The sequence below is a fragment of the Herpailurus yagouaroundi genome, unplaced genomic scaffold, assembly GCF_014898765.1.
Source record: "Herpailurus yagouaroundi ecotype Mexico unplaced genomic scaffold, PumYag 198, whole genome shotgun sequence".
NCBI lineage: Eukaryota > Metazoa > Chordata > Mammalia > Carnivora > Felidae > Herpailurus > Herpailurus yagouaroundi.
Window position 1 is genome coordinate 33324391 of NW_024412429.1, and position 18768 is coordinate 33343158.

An 18768-nucleotide genomic window follows, 5' to 3' on the forward strand; every position below is an offset into this window, starting at 1 on the left:
AAGTAACGAAAAGTAACGTTGTCCTTCTGCTCAGTTCTTATATGCACAAGACGACAAGGAAAATGATCAAAAAGTGAAAAAAAGTTGCAGAATGTGAAGTTGGAAAAATTGGGTTGAAGTTCAAAATGACATCTCTCTCTCTCTCTCTCTCTCTCTCTCTCTCTCTCTCTCTCTCTCGGCAGAACACCTTCAGGGTAAATATGTATTGAACACTTCCCACGGCTTCAGCCCTGTGCTAAGGCTGCCATATTAGGAGAGGACTTGGGAGGAATGATGCTCACAAGCTCTGCTCCAAAATGATACACTACTCTTTCTTCTTGAGGTAAGTCTCTTCTTATACCAGCAACAGTTATCAGAGTGTCTCATACTACCCATTACTACATTTTTACTTCAGGCATTTTACAACCAATGCGCTGGCCCTACTTTTCTGAGAAATAATGTTGCCATGGAATATGGTACTCTGGAAGTGTGAATTTAATTCTATATTGATACCATTATTTTCTTCCTGTGAATTAAACTACATATGCCTTTTAGGGGCACTTGGGTGGCTCTGTCGGTTAAATGACCAGCTCTTGATTTCAGTTCAGGTCATGATCTTGTGGTTCGTGGGATTGAGTCCCACGTCAGGCTCTGTGCTGATAGCACAGAGCCTGCTTGGTAATCTCTCTCTCTCTCTCTCTCTCTCTCTCTCTCTCTGCCCCTCCCCTGCTTGTGCTCTGTCTCTCTCTCTCAAAATAAATAAATAAACATGAAAAAAAAACACTGCATATGCCTTTTAAATAAACAATGCCAAACCTTCAAATGCAGAGTTTTATATGAGAATCATGGCATCCCAGAGATTTAAAAAAAAAAAAACAAAACAACAAAAAAACTGTAGATAATGTGTCCCAGTTATATTGTTTACATAAATCTCAAAGCCAGGATATGGCAGATTCCTGTCGCTGGGCTCGTAGCCCAGCGCTCATTCTATCACCAGAGACAATAGTCTTTCACATGAATCACTGATGCTTGCCAGTTGCTGACAGTCTACTTTGTTCTGATCTCTCTTCATAAAGAACATAGGATAGTTTAAATCTTTCAAGATTTTTCATCAAAGCAAAACAAACCAAAACAAAACAAAAAGACCTAACCAACAAAACCAATCAAAACCTGAGAGGCTTAGCACGCAACCAGCAGTTACAAAGTTATTTACTACGTGTTTTTATGACACAATGGGAAGCGTAACTTTTATTTCACGTAATAGAACCTGGTGGTCAAAAGTATATATTCGAAAACCATAAAGATCAGTGACATTGCCACTTATTAGTTGCATGACCTTTTAAAGCCTCAATTTTCACAAATAAAGAATGGAAATAATAATAATAGTTACTGTTACAGGGTTGAGAAAATCATATGAGATCTCAATTTACATACTCAGGTCTATGGCTAAGGTAATACATGTACCATTATCATAATTTCCTGACATATATTTATCCCTTTCTATATTTTGACACTATCAACTAAAATCAACTTCCTCAAGTTAATGTTTAAAGCCACCACAATAAGCTGTCATTTGTATGTATACGATATCATTCGATCTACTCAAAAATCTGCCAAGATAAAACTCTGAATAACCTAAAGGCTGATCGGGAGTTTCCTTCTCCTTCATTCTGAAGATGTTTTGCGATATTAAGGTAGAAACACGGACAGCTTAGGAAAGACTCTCAGCCTGAAGTCTCAGATTCATAACACAAAACTGATCTATATTCAAAAATTGTTTTCTAGTGCAGGTCTGACGGCTTAGCAGTGTTGAATCAGAAAAAAAAAGTTTCTCTCTGTTGCCGTGCCCTTGCCTCTCGATTAACAAGTACCATCCTCTACTGATGTGCTTCTGGGATGCTGAGATCCTCACAGACACACAGGAGAGCTCAAGATATCAATTTAAATAAACATTCATAGAGAGGAATGAGTATATTTCTCATATACAGTTTCAGCTAGGAGCTTAAGCTTAGTGCTGGAGGCAGGTTTAAAAGAATGGGCTGTATTCAACAGACCGATTCTCACTGTACTAAATCCTAACTAATTCAGCAAGAACATCTCGATGCTTCATACATAAAGTTAAAAACAATGCAGAGAAGAATGTCTCCTCTGATCCGCTGTCATTCTGAACCACCTAGACCTGTATCTCCATCATTTTTCCCAGCACCAGGACCACCCTCCCTTTAATTTGAATGGCAAAACGTTCCTAAAAATATCCAGCTCCTTTATTCTCCCTGGGGATAACCAAACCGGATGAGTCTAAGTACTTGGAACACCAAGATGCTGTAGTTTCTCTACGGCTGTTACACAGCTACGGGGCCACAGACCCAGTAAATCTACAGACTGTCAATGGACTACATTATCCAAACACCTTACAGACATGCTTTCCATTTGTAAGTTTTGCTATTGAGCATTTCCCAATGAAGGGTACCCTTCAACAGGGAGACAGCAAGCCACGAGAAGTGATTCCATTCTGTTATCACTGATTAAGTTATTAGATTATTTTAATTATTGTCTTGCTTCCTTCATCTGAAGAAGAGCTTGGACTAAGACCTTTAGGTGCCGAACATCTTATAACTCTGTGTAGTTTATGATTAGTTATCACGTCATTTGCAATGTCTTCTTGTGCTTATTGGGGGGGGGGTTGTTGTTGTTTTGTTTCTTTGGTTTTGCTTCAGTGCTTTGATTCACAGCAATCGTGAGGAATACAGGGTTAGGTAGAAACTTCCTTCACGGCTCTTTTTTAAGTTATTTATTTATTTCTTTTGAGAGAGAGAGAGAGTGTGTGTGTGTGTGTATGTGAATGAGTGGGGGAGGGGCAGAGGGAGAGAGAGAATCCCAAGCAGCCTCCGCACTGTCAGCGCAGAGCCCAATGTGGGGCTTGAACCCACCAACAGTGAGATCATGACCTCAGCTGAGATCTAGAGTCAGGCACTTAACCGACTGAGCCACCCAGGTGCCCCTCTCACGCCTTCAAACACGCAGGGTAGTTTCACAAAGGGCTCAGACTCTGCTGCGGGGAAATAATGTTTTCTAAGTCAGAGTGAAAGCTGAATGATAACTGGCTGCGATGCAGCTGGGAAAATTCACAGAGTCCTCTCACATACTTTTTCCATTATCCTCCAGGGTGCCTCAAGTTCTATTTATTCTTCAAGCACTGAAATAACCCCAGCATATTTCAGCAACAGCTCAAGAAAGAGCATCTTTTTGACTTCACCATGTATGGTTTCAATCCAACTGTTTTCCATTTTCACATCACATGCTATTCCTGAGTTGGGTTCTCACAGACCTAACATACAGCCACATCTCCCCCAAAAGGGCAAAGGACGCTTGCTGAGAAGAGGCGCACAGAAATTCCAACCAATCCCTTGAAGCTTTTATTCTTAACCCAGCACCAAATAGCTTAAGAGCTCATCTTGCCTGTTATAAATAGGATCCAGTGCCTATCACTCCAGCTCACTGGGAAAGAATGCAAACAGTCCTAAGAATGAAATACTCAGGAAGACTATCCTGCCTAGTCAGAGCTATTTTCTTTTAAATGACAAAATTTCCCTCCAGACACAGAGAAAGCCTTACATTTTTAGCCTGTGAGTTTCTCATCCTTAGGAATGATGTGGTGTTTCATATAAGCAAGAGAGAGAGAGAGAGAGAGAGAGAGAGAGAGAGAGAGAGTTGCATCAGTAGTAAAAATGTGCTGAGCAAAACCCTTCTCTCTCTCGGCTGGCCTTTAAAGGAACGCTCATTATTTTGACGAAATCCGTGTGGTCACGCTGCATTCTCCAGGAGCAAACATGGTTCATCTAAAGGTCTGTCCAGAAGGACATCTAGAAAGCCAACAATAGGCAGCTATTAGAAGGACACACAGACAACACCAAGTTGAGTCCACAGAATCATTTTTTTTTAAATCTTGGGAACAAAGAAAATTGACTTGTTCTTTTTTCTCCTATGCAAAGAAGTGGACGTAAGACATAGTCCATATTGTTACTTAGGTATTTTTTCTTTGAATAGAAACCAATAAATTTTGCATATAAGAAACAAATACATGAAGACAGGTACAACTGCAAAATTTTCTTGTTTAGTTATCAGTAAACTATTACCATATTTGTAAAGGGGATTTTGAGGTATCAATCTCTGAACTTAAAAATGTTTCTCATTCGTGTTACATATTCAGGAGAAAACACATGATGAAAACTTCCGTCTCCGTCTCTTTTTTTAACATTTAAGGGAATGTTTAATGTCACAGAATGTAATTAATGATATGTGGATACTTTCTTAAAAAGCAAACTAGACTGGTATACATAATAAACTTCCAGATCAAAGAGAGTTCTATGGATCAAAAGATAACCATAAATGAAAAGGGTAATAGATTGGGAGGAAATATTTCCAACACGTATGAGGATAAAGGCTATAACAGCAGGAAAAACCTATAAATAGGCTACTCAGAAGAAGAAAATTTACACCTCTTGATTGTGGTAGCAAAATACAATTCTAAAGGTTTACCATGTCTTTTAAACCTAGATAACTTGCCTTTGCCAAGATTACCACATCTCAAACTCAGATGCACATGACTGTCACCTCTAGTTCAATGTGGCTATAATTCTTTTCTTGACCTGAATCCCTACGTCTGCAGTTGAGAAGTTAGATGCTATATGTTTTTCTGAATACAGTTTTAATGACTTAAATTGAAGAGTCTTAGAATAAATAAATCTGTTCAGAGCTCATGATGCATAGAAATAACTGGATACACAACAATGATGTTATGTGATATTTAATGTTGACTAGTATGGTACAGAATTTTGAATTTTAGCCTGGTCCATATTTAAAGGGCAAATCAGAAAAAAATAACTAATGGCTGTAAGTACTAAAGTATTTAAACAAGGAGGCCATCGCACGGAGATGTCTCTAATGCAGCAGCAACATACAGAAGTGAACAAAATCTAAGCCAGAGTCAATGCACTCCAATCCAAAATAAGGAAACCTAAGAACAACTAATCACAAACAGTACAGGAAGCTTTCCCAAATAAGGCAACCACTTAAGCTATAGCCAATCAAATCATTTCTTTGCTTTGGTTCAGTGTTTTTTTCTATAAAAACCTTGCCCCTAGCTCCTATGGGTGGAGCTCTTCTAACTATCTTTGGTTTGGCATTTCCCAATTTGAATTAACGCTCAAATACACTTGAAAAATTGTAATGTGCCTCAGTTTACCTTTAAACCATGTGTAAATAATAAAGTTTTTCCTGAAATCAGAAATAGGAAAGTGATTGAAACAATTGTCCTAGGAGTTTTGTTTTTGTTTTTGTTTTTTACTTTTGTTCTAGGAAATATAAACCTACCCCAAATCAAGGAAACAGAAGTGTAGTAATTGTAGTGTTAAACTCCTTAGACACTCCAAAACATTTTGTTACTTTTTTTTTTTGCTAGCTCAAAGTCCATGCCAATCAAAGCCCAATGACTTGCATACACAAAGGCTTTATTTCAGGCATTTGAAACTTTCACACAAAGTTCACAGAGTGTCTAAATAAAGCTGTTTTTAATTGAATTTTCTTCATGGCTTTCACTTCAAAAAAAAATCCTTCTTTTACTCCTTTCAACATGAGAGTACCCACATTAATTCTTTTTCTTCTGAAAGTTTAGCAGATATCCAAAGGAGCTATTAAAATGCTTATGTAGGGGCACCTGGGTGGCTTAGTTAAGTTAAGCGACTGGCTTCCGCTCAGGTCATGATCTCTTGGTTTGTGGGTTTGAGCCCTGCGTCGGGGCTCTGTGCTGACAGCTCAGAGCCTGGTGCCTGCTTTGGATTCTGTGTCTCCCTCTCTCTCTGCCCCTCCCCCGCTCTCACCAGGTCTCTCTCTCTCTCAAAAATAAACATTAAAAAAATAAACAAATAAAATGCTTATGTAAATGGACTCTGCCCCCTGTAAGAAGCATATGCACATAATTGACTATATTTTCTAATTTAAATGTAGTCTTCAAAGAGTTTTTATGGGGGGTACTCATTTCAGTTTCTCCGCATTTGTGGTATTTCCCATGACCCTATTAATCTAGCCCTAAGAGCCCACCTTCCTCCTGGCCAATTAATCACTCATCAAAGCTGTGTTATCTGCCACCAAAATCCGTAGATAAAATGGAAATTTGATCAATTGCACAGAGCATAATCAGTCATGGTATTCATGATGTTAACTCATGTACTTATAAAGTCTAAGTCTGAAGAGCAGAACTTTAAAAAAAAAAATCTTGACCTACTTGTTTTTAAAAAGTGCCAAAAATGGGGTGCCTGGGTGGCTCAGTCCGTTAAGCGACCGACTTTGGCTCAGGTCATGATCTCCTAGTCTGTGAGTTCAAGCCCCACATCAGGCTCTGTGCTGACAGCTCAGAGCCTGGAGCCTGCTTTGAATTCTGTGTCTCCCTCTCTCTCTGCCCCTCTGCCACTCACACTCTGTCTGTCTCCCTCTCTCTCAAAAATAAGTAAATATTAAAAAAAAAAAATTTACAGGTGCCAAGGCATTTCAAAGAGCAGAAGAGTAGAAAATACAAAATGTGAAGGCAGGGTTTTGCAGTGGCCCAGAACCAGACTTCAAGCTCAGTCTCCCTCTATAATTTCCTCATACTCAGTAAAATAGAAAGAGTGAAATCTTCATTTACTTCATTTCCCCTTGTCAAAATAGGCAGAGCTCATTTAAGATCTAGGCAGTTACCCTTCTAAGTTTTAAATCAAGAAATGAAGTCTTTCCATCATAGCTACCGATGTCACACCTTGCACTGTGACAAGTACAATGAGACATGTTAGAAGGTTTGCTGTACAAAGGTATGTGGAGAACTGAAAAATATACTGTCCTTTCTAATTAGTATTACAGTAGTCCAGATGTTAAACAGATGGACCTCACTGTATCATACTACCAAGTTAAAAAACAAGTGGTTAAATTTTTTTTCTCACAAATATAGACATTTCAAATCAGTGTTACTGCAAACACAGGCATGAGCCAGTAGAAAGTGAACAAAAATTAGAAAATTGTCTTATATTAAAATTAGAGCAATTCCCAAAGACTCCATTTACTTTGTACTTAGAAATGGTAAGCTTTGATCTTAGCTTCAGTGAAAAACCACCATTCCAGGTACTATTTCCCTTTTCTTTACACTTTGAACTTTTTAAAACCAATGTCAGCAATTTCATATCCTCTCCTGCACCTGGAAAAGTGCTGTTTCAGACTTATAGGTTATCCTTCAATTCCCTATTCATTTCACTTCCTAGCTTTAAGTGAAAAGTGGGGGGAAATATTCTCTCTAGTAAGACTATCTTTAGTATATTCTTTGTTTATTCTTATCATTATGGCCATATAGTTTCCTGGATGTAAGTCACTCCCAGATGTTAAAATTGTCAAGATCTTTAAACTACAGACTGTGCCCTTTGCATGATAAGAGAAACCATACAAGTGTTTCCAAAAGAAGCATTGACATCTGGTGGGCAGAATGTTGTGTAAGTTTCCAAATAGGAAGGCAAACTTTCCTTTCAGACAGGTTTGAATATCATTTGATTAAGACATAGCACTGAGATGTGACAGATTATAAAAATGATTTTGACAAGTGATTTTAATTTTTAAAGATCAAATAGGAAATGGATATGAAAAGTATCAATAAAGGGGTCAGTGAAACATAAAAAAAAACCCTCCTCTTGCCAATAAACAACAATGCCAAGTATATATTTTTTTAATTTCAGCTTTACTGAGGTATAACTGACAAAATAGAAGATATTTAAAGTTTATATCATGCTGATTTAACATACGTACGTTGTGAAATGATACCCCCACCTAGTTAACTAATACATCCATCACCTCACATTTCCATCTTCCTTTTTCCTTTTCTTTTTCCTTGTCTTTTCTTTTTTGTTCTTTTCTCCTTTTTTTCTTGTTTCCTTTCCTTTCCTTTCTTTCCTTTTTTCTTCTCTTTTCTTTTGGTGAAAACATTCAGGTTTCACTCTCAGCACATTTCAATTACACAGTATAGTATTATCAACTACGGTCACCATGTTGTACATTAGATACTCAAACCTTATTTATCTTGTAGCTGAAATCTTGCTTGCACCCTTCTACCAACCTTTCCATGTTCCGCTCCCCCCATCCCTGACAACAACTTTTCTACCAGTTTTATGAATTTAACTAAAAAAAATTCCACTTATTTATATGTGATACCATCCAGTATTTGTCTTTCTCTGTCTGCCTTATTTCACTTAGCATATAAGGCCTTCAAGTTCCATCCATGCTAGGACAAATGGCAGGATTTCCTACTTTCTTTCTTATGGCTGAACATTACATTGTATACACGTCATGGCTGCTTTATCCATTCACCCAGCTACCGACAGGTTGTTTCCATATCCTGGCTATTGTGAATAATGTTGCAATAAACATGGAAGCGCAGAGATCTCTTAAATATCCTATTTTCATTTCCTTTAGATATGTAGCCAAAAGTGGGTTGGCTGGGTTTTGAATTTTTTGAGGAAAACGTCATACTGTTTTCCATAGTGGTTGCACCAATTTACAATGCCATCAAAAATACACAAGGCTTCCCTTTTCTCCACATGCTCACAACTCATCTGTTGTCTTTTTGATGATGGCCCTTCTCACTGGTATAACTAATATCTCGTTGTGGTTTTGATTTGCATTTCGCTTGTGATTAGTGATGCTGAGCACCTCTTTTTGTACATGTTAACCATTTGTACGTCTTCTGTGGAAAAATGTCTTCAGATTCTCTGCCCATTTTTAATCAGATTTGTTTGCTATTGAGTGGTATGGTTCTTTCTATATTTTAAATATTAACTCTTCATCAGATATGTGATTTCCAAATACTTTCTCCCATTCCATAGGTTGTCTTTCCATTTTGTTGACGGTTTCCTTTGCTGTGAGACTTTTTCCTTTGATGACGTCTCACTTGTTAATTTTTGTGCTTTTGTCACCTTGGCTCTGAGCACGCTTTTTGTATGTTTAATATTTTATTTGGCATTATGGGAGACTTGGAGGCACTGACAGAATCGTTGCGTTCAAAGAGTTTACATCTGGGGAGAAAACTGACAGAGCAAACAGAAATAAAGTCAGGTTGTAACTGTGGCACTAGCCATATGTGTACTAAGAACTCAGAAAAAGAGCACAAAAAACCATTTGGTAAGAGTTGTCAGGGAAGGATTCATCGTGGAGGAAGATGGGTAAAAAACTGATGGAGTAGGACTGAGGAAGGATTGGGAAAGGGTTGATGAGAGGGTAAGGGCTGGATGAATAAAGACCATAAAGAGTCCAAGGTGTTGGGGCAACGGGAGATTACGGAGGATACTCGTTTGCACAGAGAAATGCTGCATGTGGAAAGTGGAAGGATATCAGATTGGAAGGGAAGAGTGGCGCTAGATATAGTCCAGAGAGGACTAAAACCTGTGATAAGTAATGAAGGGCTACTGTGCTTCCTTTAATACAACTTCAGCCATAAATAAGAAAAGCCAGGTTGAAACTTTTTGTGGAACTCTTAAAAATGTTCCACAAATTGGAGCCTGCCTGGAAAATAGTCTAAAATCAGTACTGACTTAAAACCTGAGTTCTAAATTTTTGTTAATAAATGAAACGGATTTTGCCTAAGCCGATCTTATTCCAATAGCATCAATTATGCTACCTAATACCATTGGAGATTTTGTGGTTGAAGCATTATTCTACACATACATAGCCTACAGAGGCTAAAGTTTTACACAGACTCAAAAAAATTATTTATTCACTCCCTCATCCGTGAATTCCTTCATTCCACATTTCCATTACTCTGTCAAGTGCTGTACTAGGCAGTTGGGATGCAAAGAGAAAAGAAAAGCAGTCCAGTGGGACTGAGTCAAGTGGGAAAGATAAACATATAAACAGAGGAAACAAACAAACAAACAAAAAACTGTGTGAAAGAAGAAAATTCCACTGCAGCACCTCTTTTAATAAGGAAGGTAATTTAATTTTTAGCAACTTCTTATCAGAGATCAAAGTAATACAAAAGATAGAGGCATTTCCGGGTATCCAAAGAGCAGAGTTTTATAAAAGCTACTACTCAGTGCTTGTTACCAAAATGTCACAACATCAGAATGAACAGGAAGCCAGAGTTGTTTAATCTTGAAGCCTCTGTATAGGCAGTGATGGTGGGCACAGCATCTAGATGAACACATGTGCCCTAGCCAACTGTTCCAGTCTTGGCAGAAAATGGTAACAATGAGATAGGTGCTCTTCTGCTCTCCAGAAACTCCTGGAAAATGCTTAGCGCTGCAACTGATAGGTCACTGTTAATTTCACCGAAGGATGATAGTTTTAAATAAGCAAAGAAGCTGTGTGGTGGTCTTCCTTTAGGCCATCTATACCCTTGGTCAGTCTCATTCCATAAAGTGGCTTAGGAAGGTATAGAGTTAGATCAAGGGTCTACCACTCTCAAGTTATCTTACCACACGGTTACTGGGGCTGGCATTTTAATGGACTCAAATCTTTCTATTAGAGATAAAGCCAAAGGTTTGAATGAAGATGCCTAGTGGAGATAATGCACATTACTGGAATTTATTCACACCCATGTAAAGTGGAATCCATCAACCACATTATAAAGGCTGGTATCACATTCTGTTTTGTTTACACAAGAGAGGAAGGTTAGAAAGCAGTTGGAGAGAAAGTGCTGAGAGAAGTCAAGAATGTGGAAGTTAAGGCCTGTGGAAATGGAACATGAATTTCATCAACTTCATAGTCTGGTTTGAGATTCACCGTGTACCTCTGAATGTGTGTTAAGTCTATGCCGTTCATGTACACTGGGTACTGTGTGCAGCTCATCCCACCAGTTATGTCTGCAACATCACGTTGCAGAAGTCAGCCCTGCTATCCATAATTAAAAAGATTTCCTTTGGGGCGCCTGGGTGGCTCAGTCGGTTGAGCGTCCGACTTCAGCTCAGGTCATGATCTCACGGTTCGTGAGTTCGAGCCCCGCGTCAGGTTCAGGGCTGATGGCTCGGAGCCTGGAGCCTGCTTCTGATTCTGTGTCTCCCTCTCTCTCTCTGCCCCTCCCCCATTCATGCTTTGTCTCTCTCTGTCTCAAAAATAAATAAATATTAAAAAAAAAAAAGATTTCCTTTGTTTTTTTTAAACAAAAGAGTGTGTTAACTCAAGATTATTTATGGACAAAGAATAATGTTTAAAGGTAGGTAGGGCCTCCAAAGAGGACAACTTGGGTTCAAATCCCGGATCCTTTTCTTCCAAGTCTGTATGACCTGGAGAATGTAACCCGACCACTCTGTGTCCAAGTTCTCATCTATAGAAACAAATCAAACTAGTATCTAACTCAGAGGATTGCTATCATGGTTAAAAGAGAGAATACAGAGGGGCTCTTAATGTAAATAAAGCTCTCAATTCATATCTGTTATAGTTATTTTGCATAGAACATTGAAAATGTCATCCAAGGTAATGGAATTGACTTACTTGATGCAAAATTAGGCACGTTCCGGTAAAAAAGGAAGACTGGCTAACTTAGTAGGATAACTAGACATTTACATTGTACTCTGCAAGCTATTCTAGAATATTTTGCACTTTTACAAGAGCTATAAAATATGGTATCAGTATCTAACCCTGGAAATATCTGAACAACATGCTAGAATCACAGGTTCTGTCCTGAAGACTTCCAAAATGAGCCGCTCAAACATTTATGTCAAAGCAGTACAGGAGATCGATGGTAGGCTGAGGTAAAGTCCCAAGTCTACTTGTAGCAAGTAAAAATTTCTTTTATGTCTCCTTTACACTTTGTGTTACACACCAATATATATCTGCTTAAGTACAGAAAGTTTTCACAAAAAAAAAAAACCCAAAAAACAAAAAAACAAAACAAAACAAAAAACAGATGCCCTAGGAAGATTTACTTTGTTCATCCTGGGGTATCAATTGCCAGTGATCTGGCATGGGTTCCCACAGGTTCAGTTATTCCAATTTGATAAGCATGACAACAGGAAATATAAACAGAAGTCCAATTAGCATACTGTCACTGAAAAAGATTACACAAATTATTTAACACAGAGTTATGAACTAGGAGGCACAGTGCGGATAAATCTTGAATATTCTGGTTCTCTGATAATTTTCATGTGTATCAACAATTTGAAAAGAATTAAAATGTGATTAAGTGTAAGTTTAATTCGGAGAATTTTATTTGTTAATTTATTCAGAAGGTATATCTGATTCTCAACATGACTGAAAGTTATCATATAGGTCTTCAATTAATGCCTCAGGCTGCCCAAATCACTCTCATCAAAGTTTTCAGGTTTCTGTATAAAGAACATTTTACAGTATGTAGTTTTAAAATACATGGTCGTTTGTTTTTTCTTTATTTTTTTTTTTTTAGTGGATCAGGTTAGGCCATGGAAAAGACAGGGAAATATGGGAAATACCTAAAAGATATAAGCAAATCTAGTTAAGTTTTGACATTCTTTACAAAGTAAGAAGAAAAAGCAGTGAGTAGCCATTAATAACATAAAACTCTGCCTTGCTGTGCTCAGACGGAAACAAAGCTAATTAACAAAGTACTGATCAAAAAAAAAAAAAAAGGACTGATTATAACAATCTATATATTTATCCAGAAGTTCATGCTCATATTTCTCAATAAGAAGCGTTAAAAATATCTGCTCTTAGTGTTAAGTTTCTGACTTCAGCTCAGGTCATGATCTCATGGTACATGAGCCCCACATTGGGCTTTCTGCTGTCAGCGCAGAGCCCCCTTCAGATCCTCTGTCCCCCTCTCTCTCTGTCCTCTGCTCATGCTCACTTTCTCTCTTTCTCTCAAGAATAAATAAACATTTTTTAAAAATTAAAAAAATATCTGATCTGATTAGCTGGACCTTTTCCAATTCCTTGTGGAATTATGCAGGGTATGTGATGTCTCTTTGGGCACATAAAATGTTTTGGATCATTTCCATCAGTCATTTCAAAATACAAAAATGGACTAGTTTCATGGCAGAGAAGTTAATTCATGGGTATCATTTTGGCAGTGGCACAAGGGTAAAAAATAATCTCTCTCTACAGAAACCAAATGCAACAAGGAAATTCTAATTGAATCACATGTCTTACATTACATGGATATGAGCCACATTGTTTTGGTCACATTTATTTTCCATCACCTTTATCAAAATAAGGTATCACATTACAGTTAAATTCCAAAGGTGCTTATTCCCCACAAATCAAAACTAAATAAAATTAATTTATCAAAATACCTATATGGATTTCTGGATACACATGTTGATTTCAACACACAGGTTTATCATTGCTTCAACCCAAAGCCTCCCTAAACTATCATTAAGGGATATAAACAAACATAAAGCAATGAAGATAAAAATAAGAGAAGATTAAAATAGATGAGAGATGGTGTAGAACTGAACCCTGCTTCCAAGTGCTCAGATCAAAAATAGCATTATCCATGTTTCCACAGTTTTGCTAATACTTATATCCTACCCGTCGGGAAATCCTGTTAGATCTACCATCAAAATAGATCGAGAATTTTGACATTTTTCACCATTTCCACCGCTCCACACTAGTCAAGGCTACCATCATCTCTTGCTTAGGTTACTGCAGTAATCTCTTCTTCCTTAGCCTGCCCTGAGCCACCGCTGGGCATTCTCCGCATAGAAGCCAGAAAGAAGCCAAATTGCTTCTTTCAACAGTGTCATGTCTTTCAACAACATCACTCGTGTTTAAACACTCCACTGTCTTCCTTCTTGACTGAGAGGAGAAGCCTTGTTTTCACAATGGCCCACAATGCCTTACCTGGTCTGGGCTCCCGTTCCTGTCCTGCTCCTGACCTTATCTTGCTAACCCACTTGGACCACAATGGCCTCCCACCTCAAACATACTAGCTACACTCCTGCCTCGGGCTTCATGTGCTGCCCCTTCTGCCTGGGGTACACTTCTCCCTAAAATTACTGTAGCTTCACTCTCTCCTTGATATTTTTTCCAACGCACCTTAAGTGCAATCTCAATCTTTATAGATCTGACATCCATTAGCCCACTTCATTTCTTTTCCATAGCACGTATCACTAACATGCTACATAATTTATGCATGTACAATATCTGTCTTACTGGCAGAATGTAACCTCCTGAGAGCAGGGATTTTTGAACATTTTTAATCTCTCATGTATCACCTACACCTACAATACCTAAACCAATTGGTACTCACAATAAGAATGCCAGGTAAAAGGCAGGATGATCAACTAACCTCAGATAAACAGCATATAGTGTCTGAGTACAGAGAGATCCCATCTGCTGTTTGTGTAGAATTCAAATCTAACTGGGTATCCTGGGATTTTATTCGCCAAATCTGGTCATCCTAACTGCAAGACATTTGTCAAACGAATGTATAAGAATTTTGGAGGTTGAAAAGCTGAGGGGACAATGGTAGATAACTTAGCAACTTACAGAAAATTAAGTGCTAAACATCAACAGGGCTGGAGGAAAAGAGGACAAGAATGAGGAAGCCACGAAAGAGAGATAACCTGTGGCGTGCAATCCTGGAAACTATAAGGAATTAAAGGCATTAAGTGCTTCCAAAGTGGGGGGTATAAAAATGCATGGGAGTGGACAGTGGGGGAACTCAAAACAGGAGGAGTAGATTGAAGTCTTTAAAAGAAACAGACACTTATTAATTTATCTTATGCTTATTTAATTTTGAGAGAGTGAGCAGGGGAGGGGCAGAGAGAGATAGGGGAACAAAGGATCCAGAGCCGGCTCTGTACTGACAGCAGCGAGTTCGATCCAGGGCACAAACCCATGAATCCTGAGATCATGACCTGAGCAGAATTTGGGCACTCAACTGACTGAGCCACCCAGGTGCCCTGAAAAGAAACAGACATTGAAAACTATCCACATCCTGGGGCGCGTGGGTGGCTCAGTGGGTTAAGCTTCTGACTTTGGCTTAGGCCATGATCTCACGGTTCCCGAGTCTGGCTCTGTGCTGACAGCTCAGAGCCTGGAGCCTCCTTCAGATCTGTGTCTCCCTCTGTCTCTGCCCCTCCCTCACTCGCTGGCTCTTTCAAAAAGAAATAAACATTAAAAAAAAAGAGAGAAATGTATAAAACTACCCACATCCTGACCAGATAGATGACTGCCTGTTTTACTCAAGCAGAGAACTAAAGTTTTACCTTCTCTCTCTCTCAAAAATAAATAAACATAAAAAAAAAGGGAAATGTATAAAACTACCCACATCCTGACCAGATAGATGACTGCCTGTTTTACTCAAGCAGAGAGCTAAACTTTTACCTTATATAGAAAATGAATCATAAAAATACAATAGAAAAAACAATTGCACAGCAATTTTGATTAAATGTAACAGAAATTCATTATAAAAGCTATTAGCAAACAGCAATAGACAGGGATTTCCCTAGCCTGATAATAGATCTCCACAAAAACCTTCAGTAAACGTAATACTTACTGGTGGACAATGGAAAGCTTACCTCAGAGTTTAGAGATAGAACAAGTGTGTTCGATAAAACCACATCTATTCACTATCCAGTTAAAAAATGAAAGAAAAAAGAATGAAACATATAAGAATCAGAATACATGATTGTGAATGTAAAAAATCTAAATTTTTATTGATAAGGCATTGACAGAATTAGTAAGTGGATCTAACAAGGTTTCTGGGTATAAAAATAATTTGTATTTGCATATGCTAGCAGAAACAGTTGGAAAATGCAGTTTTAAACAAATGATAACACAAGACCATAAAGTATTGAATATGTAGGAATAAATTTAACAAAAGATGTGTAAGACTTCTGTATAAGATTATAAAATATTACTGAAATTTAAAAGATTTTAATAAATATTCATGAATTAGTAGAATCAATACTGTAAAACTTTGAATATCCCTAAATTAATTTACAAATTTGATAACATCCAACTAAAATCTTAATAGGTATTTCAACAGAAATTGAAAATCTGGTGCTAAAATTTGTATGAATACAGAAAGGGTCAAGCACAGTTAAACAATTCTTGAAGAAAAATAAAGTTGGGGCACTCACACTACCAGATTTCAAGATTTACTGTGAGGTTATGGTAAATAAGAGGGTGGTATTTGCACATGAGCAAACAGACCAGTGGAAAAGAAGACAGAATCTAGAAACAGTCAGTCAAATATATGGTCTCTTGGTTTATGACAACCAAAAACCAATTCCATGCGAATTGTGATGTGTAAATATGAAAGGCAAAGCCATAAAGATTTAAGCAGGTAAAGATTACCCTCAAGAATTAAGGAGGAACAGACTTCTTTTTTTTTTTTTTTTTTAATTTTTTTCTTTTTTTTCAACGTTTATTTATTTTGGGGACAGAGAGAGACAGAGCATGAACGGGGGAGGGGCAGAGAGAGAGAGGGAGACACAGAATCGGAAACAGGCTCCAGGCTCCGAGCCATCAGCCCAGAGCCTGACGCGGGGCTCGAACTCACGGACCGCGAGATCGTGACCTGGCTGAAGTCGGACGCTCAACCGACTGCGCCACCCAGGCGCCCCAAGGAGGAACAGACTTCTTAAACGGCGCCAAAGAACACATTCACCAGAAAGGAAAACTATGAAAAACTGGATTTCATTAAAATTAAGCAATTTTACTCATCTAAACAACATTAAGACAGTGAAGTCACAGAGTGGGAGAAGATATTTGCTAGATATATATATATATTATATATATTTTTGCTATATATATATATTTGCTATATATATATATATGCTATATATATATATATTATGAAGACCTCATGTGCAGAACAGAACTAAGAAAGTAAAAAAAAAAAAAAAAGCGAATGGCTGCCTAATAACCATTAGGTAAGGTATTCACAATAATTAACCTACAGAGAGATGTCAGTTACAGTGGTGAGTTTCCTCTCCCTTATCAGAATGGCTAATATGTAAACAAACATGCCCAGCGGTACCAAGTGTCAGGGAGGACGCAGAATTACTGCGGCTTTCCCACGCTGCTCACTGAACATAACCGCGAGCAACCACTTTGGAAAAGTGCCAAAGAACATATGTACACCCAAACAATTCCACTCATAGCTATACACCAAATGGAAATGAATGTATATGTTCACTAAGACACTTCCATAAGAATGCTCACAGCAGCATTATTTGTGATGGCCCCAAATTTTCAACAACTCAATTGTCCATCAATAAATAGGCTGGATAAGTTGTAGTAGAGTCATAAAATTAAAAAAAAAATTTTTTTTTTAAGCTACTGGGGCATCTGGGTGGCTCAGTCGGTTAAGCATCCGACTTGGGCTCAGGTCATGATCTCCCAGTCACTGAGTTCAAGCCCCACATCGGGCTCTGTGCTAACAGCTTGGAGCCTGGAGCCTGCTTCAGATTCTGGGTCTCCCTCTCTCTGCCCCTCTCTTGCTCACACTCTGTCTCTCTCTCTCTCTCTCAAAAATAAATAAATGTTAAAAAAAATTTTTTTAATGCTACACATGAAAATATGTGTAAGGTTCACAAATATGATGTCATGCAAATAAATTCATAGACAAAAGAATATATACTATATGATTCCATTTACCTAAAATTCAAAAACAGGCAAAGCTAATTTATAAAAATAAAAGGATAGAGGCTATTATAGTTAAGTGGCTGATGCCTTTACAAAGGGTCAGAGGGTTCCTGGGGCTCTGGTAATAGTCTTTGTCTTGATTTAGATGATAGTTACATGAACATGTTTAGTTTGTAACAACTCCTCACACTGTATTACTTATAATTTGTGCTTGTAATTTTTCTGTATGGGTATTACACTTAAGTAAACATTTTCCAAATGAAAAAGCACTGCTGAACAAGAAAGAAAGAAAAAACACCAGGGTCCAACGAGGAAGGGGAAGCAGTTAATGGAGGGATAAATGAAGGTTGAAATGAAATAGTGCCCTGAGGGCATTTGCTCATCCCTGGAATTTAGAGTGCAGTGACTTTTTACTTTTAGATACTTGCAAGATGGTGAGTTAAAATGTTACAGCTCAGAGCCTGGAGCCTGTTTCAGATTCTGTATCTCCCTCTCTCTCTCTGCCCCCTCCCCTGCTTGTGCTCTGTTTCTCAAAAATGAATAAATGTTAAAAAAAAAATTAAGATTCTGGCCATAAGGATGGACCTTTCCAGACCGGGGGCAGGAGAGAGCGTCTAGAAAATATTTATCTCCTGATGAGAAGTGTCAAGAAAACTTCTTTATCTTTGTGGGGGCTTGAGGGGGAAATATTCAAAACTACAGTTGTTGTTGGTTTTTCATATTCATTTAGTTTTGAGAGAGAGACAGAGAAAGAGCACACAAGCAGGGGATGAGTAGATAGGGAGACAGAGGATCCAAGGTGGGCTCTGTGCTGAGAACCTGATGCAGGGCTTGAACCCAGGAACGTGAGATCATGATCTGAACCAAAGCCAAGAAATGGAAACTTAACTGACTGAGTCACTCAGGCACCCCCAAAACTACAGGTTTATCGGGTTCAAACTGGTTACCTGTGGGATCTGAGGAAACTCAAAATAATTAAAGCATTACTAGGTAAATCATGTCCCAGGATGCTTGGCTAAAGGAAACAATATCCTACCTGAAGGAATACACACAGTTCAGGTGTCACAAAATTATGCAGATAACCTTCTACAGAAGAACGAGTATGACCCCTGGGCTTTGCATGGGGCTGGTGTCCTCCTGGGCTGTGTGTACAAATGAACCTGTGGCGGGGGGGGGGGGGGGGGGGGGGGGGGGGGGAGGGGGGGGGGG

At 38.4% G+C, this 18768-nt stretch overlaps 1 long non-coding RNA gene across 1 annotated transcript in view; it reads left to right on the forward strand.

Moving 5' to 3' along the window:
- Positions 1-16: 16 nt before the first annotated feature.
- The window catches only part of LOC121013460 (uncharacterized), a 20926-nt gene continuing 2174 nt past the window's right edge, over positions 17-18768 (forward strand). The window contains exon 1 of the long non-coding RNA XR_005782723.1: positions 17-322. This is a non-coding gene — a long non-coding RNA (uncharacterized LOC121013460). The remainder of the gene's footprint in view (positions 323-18768) is intronic.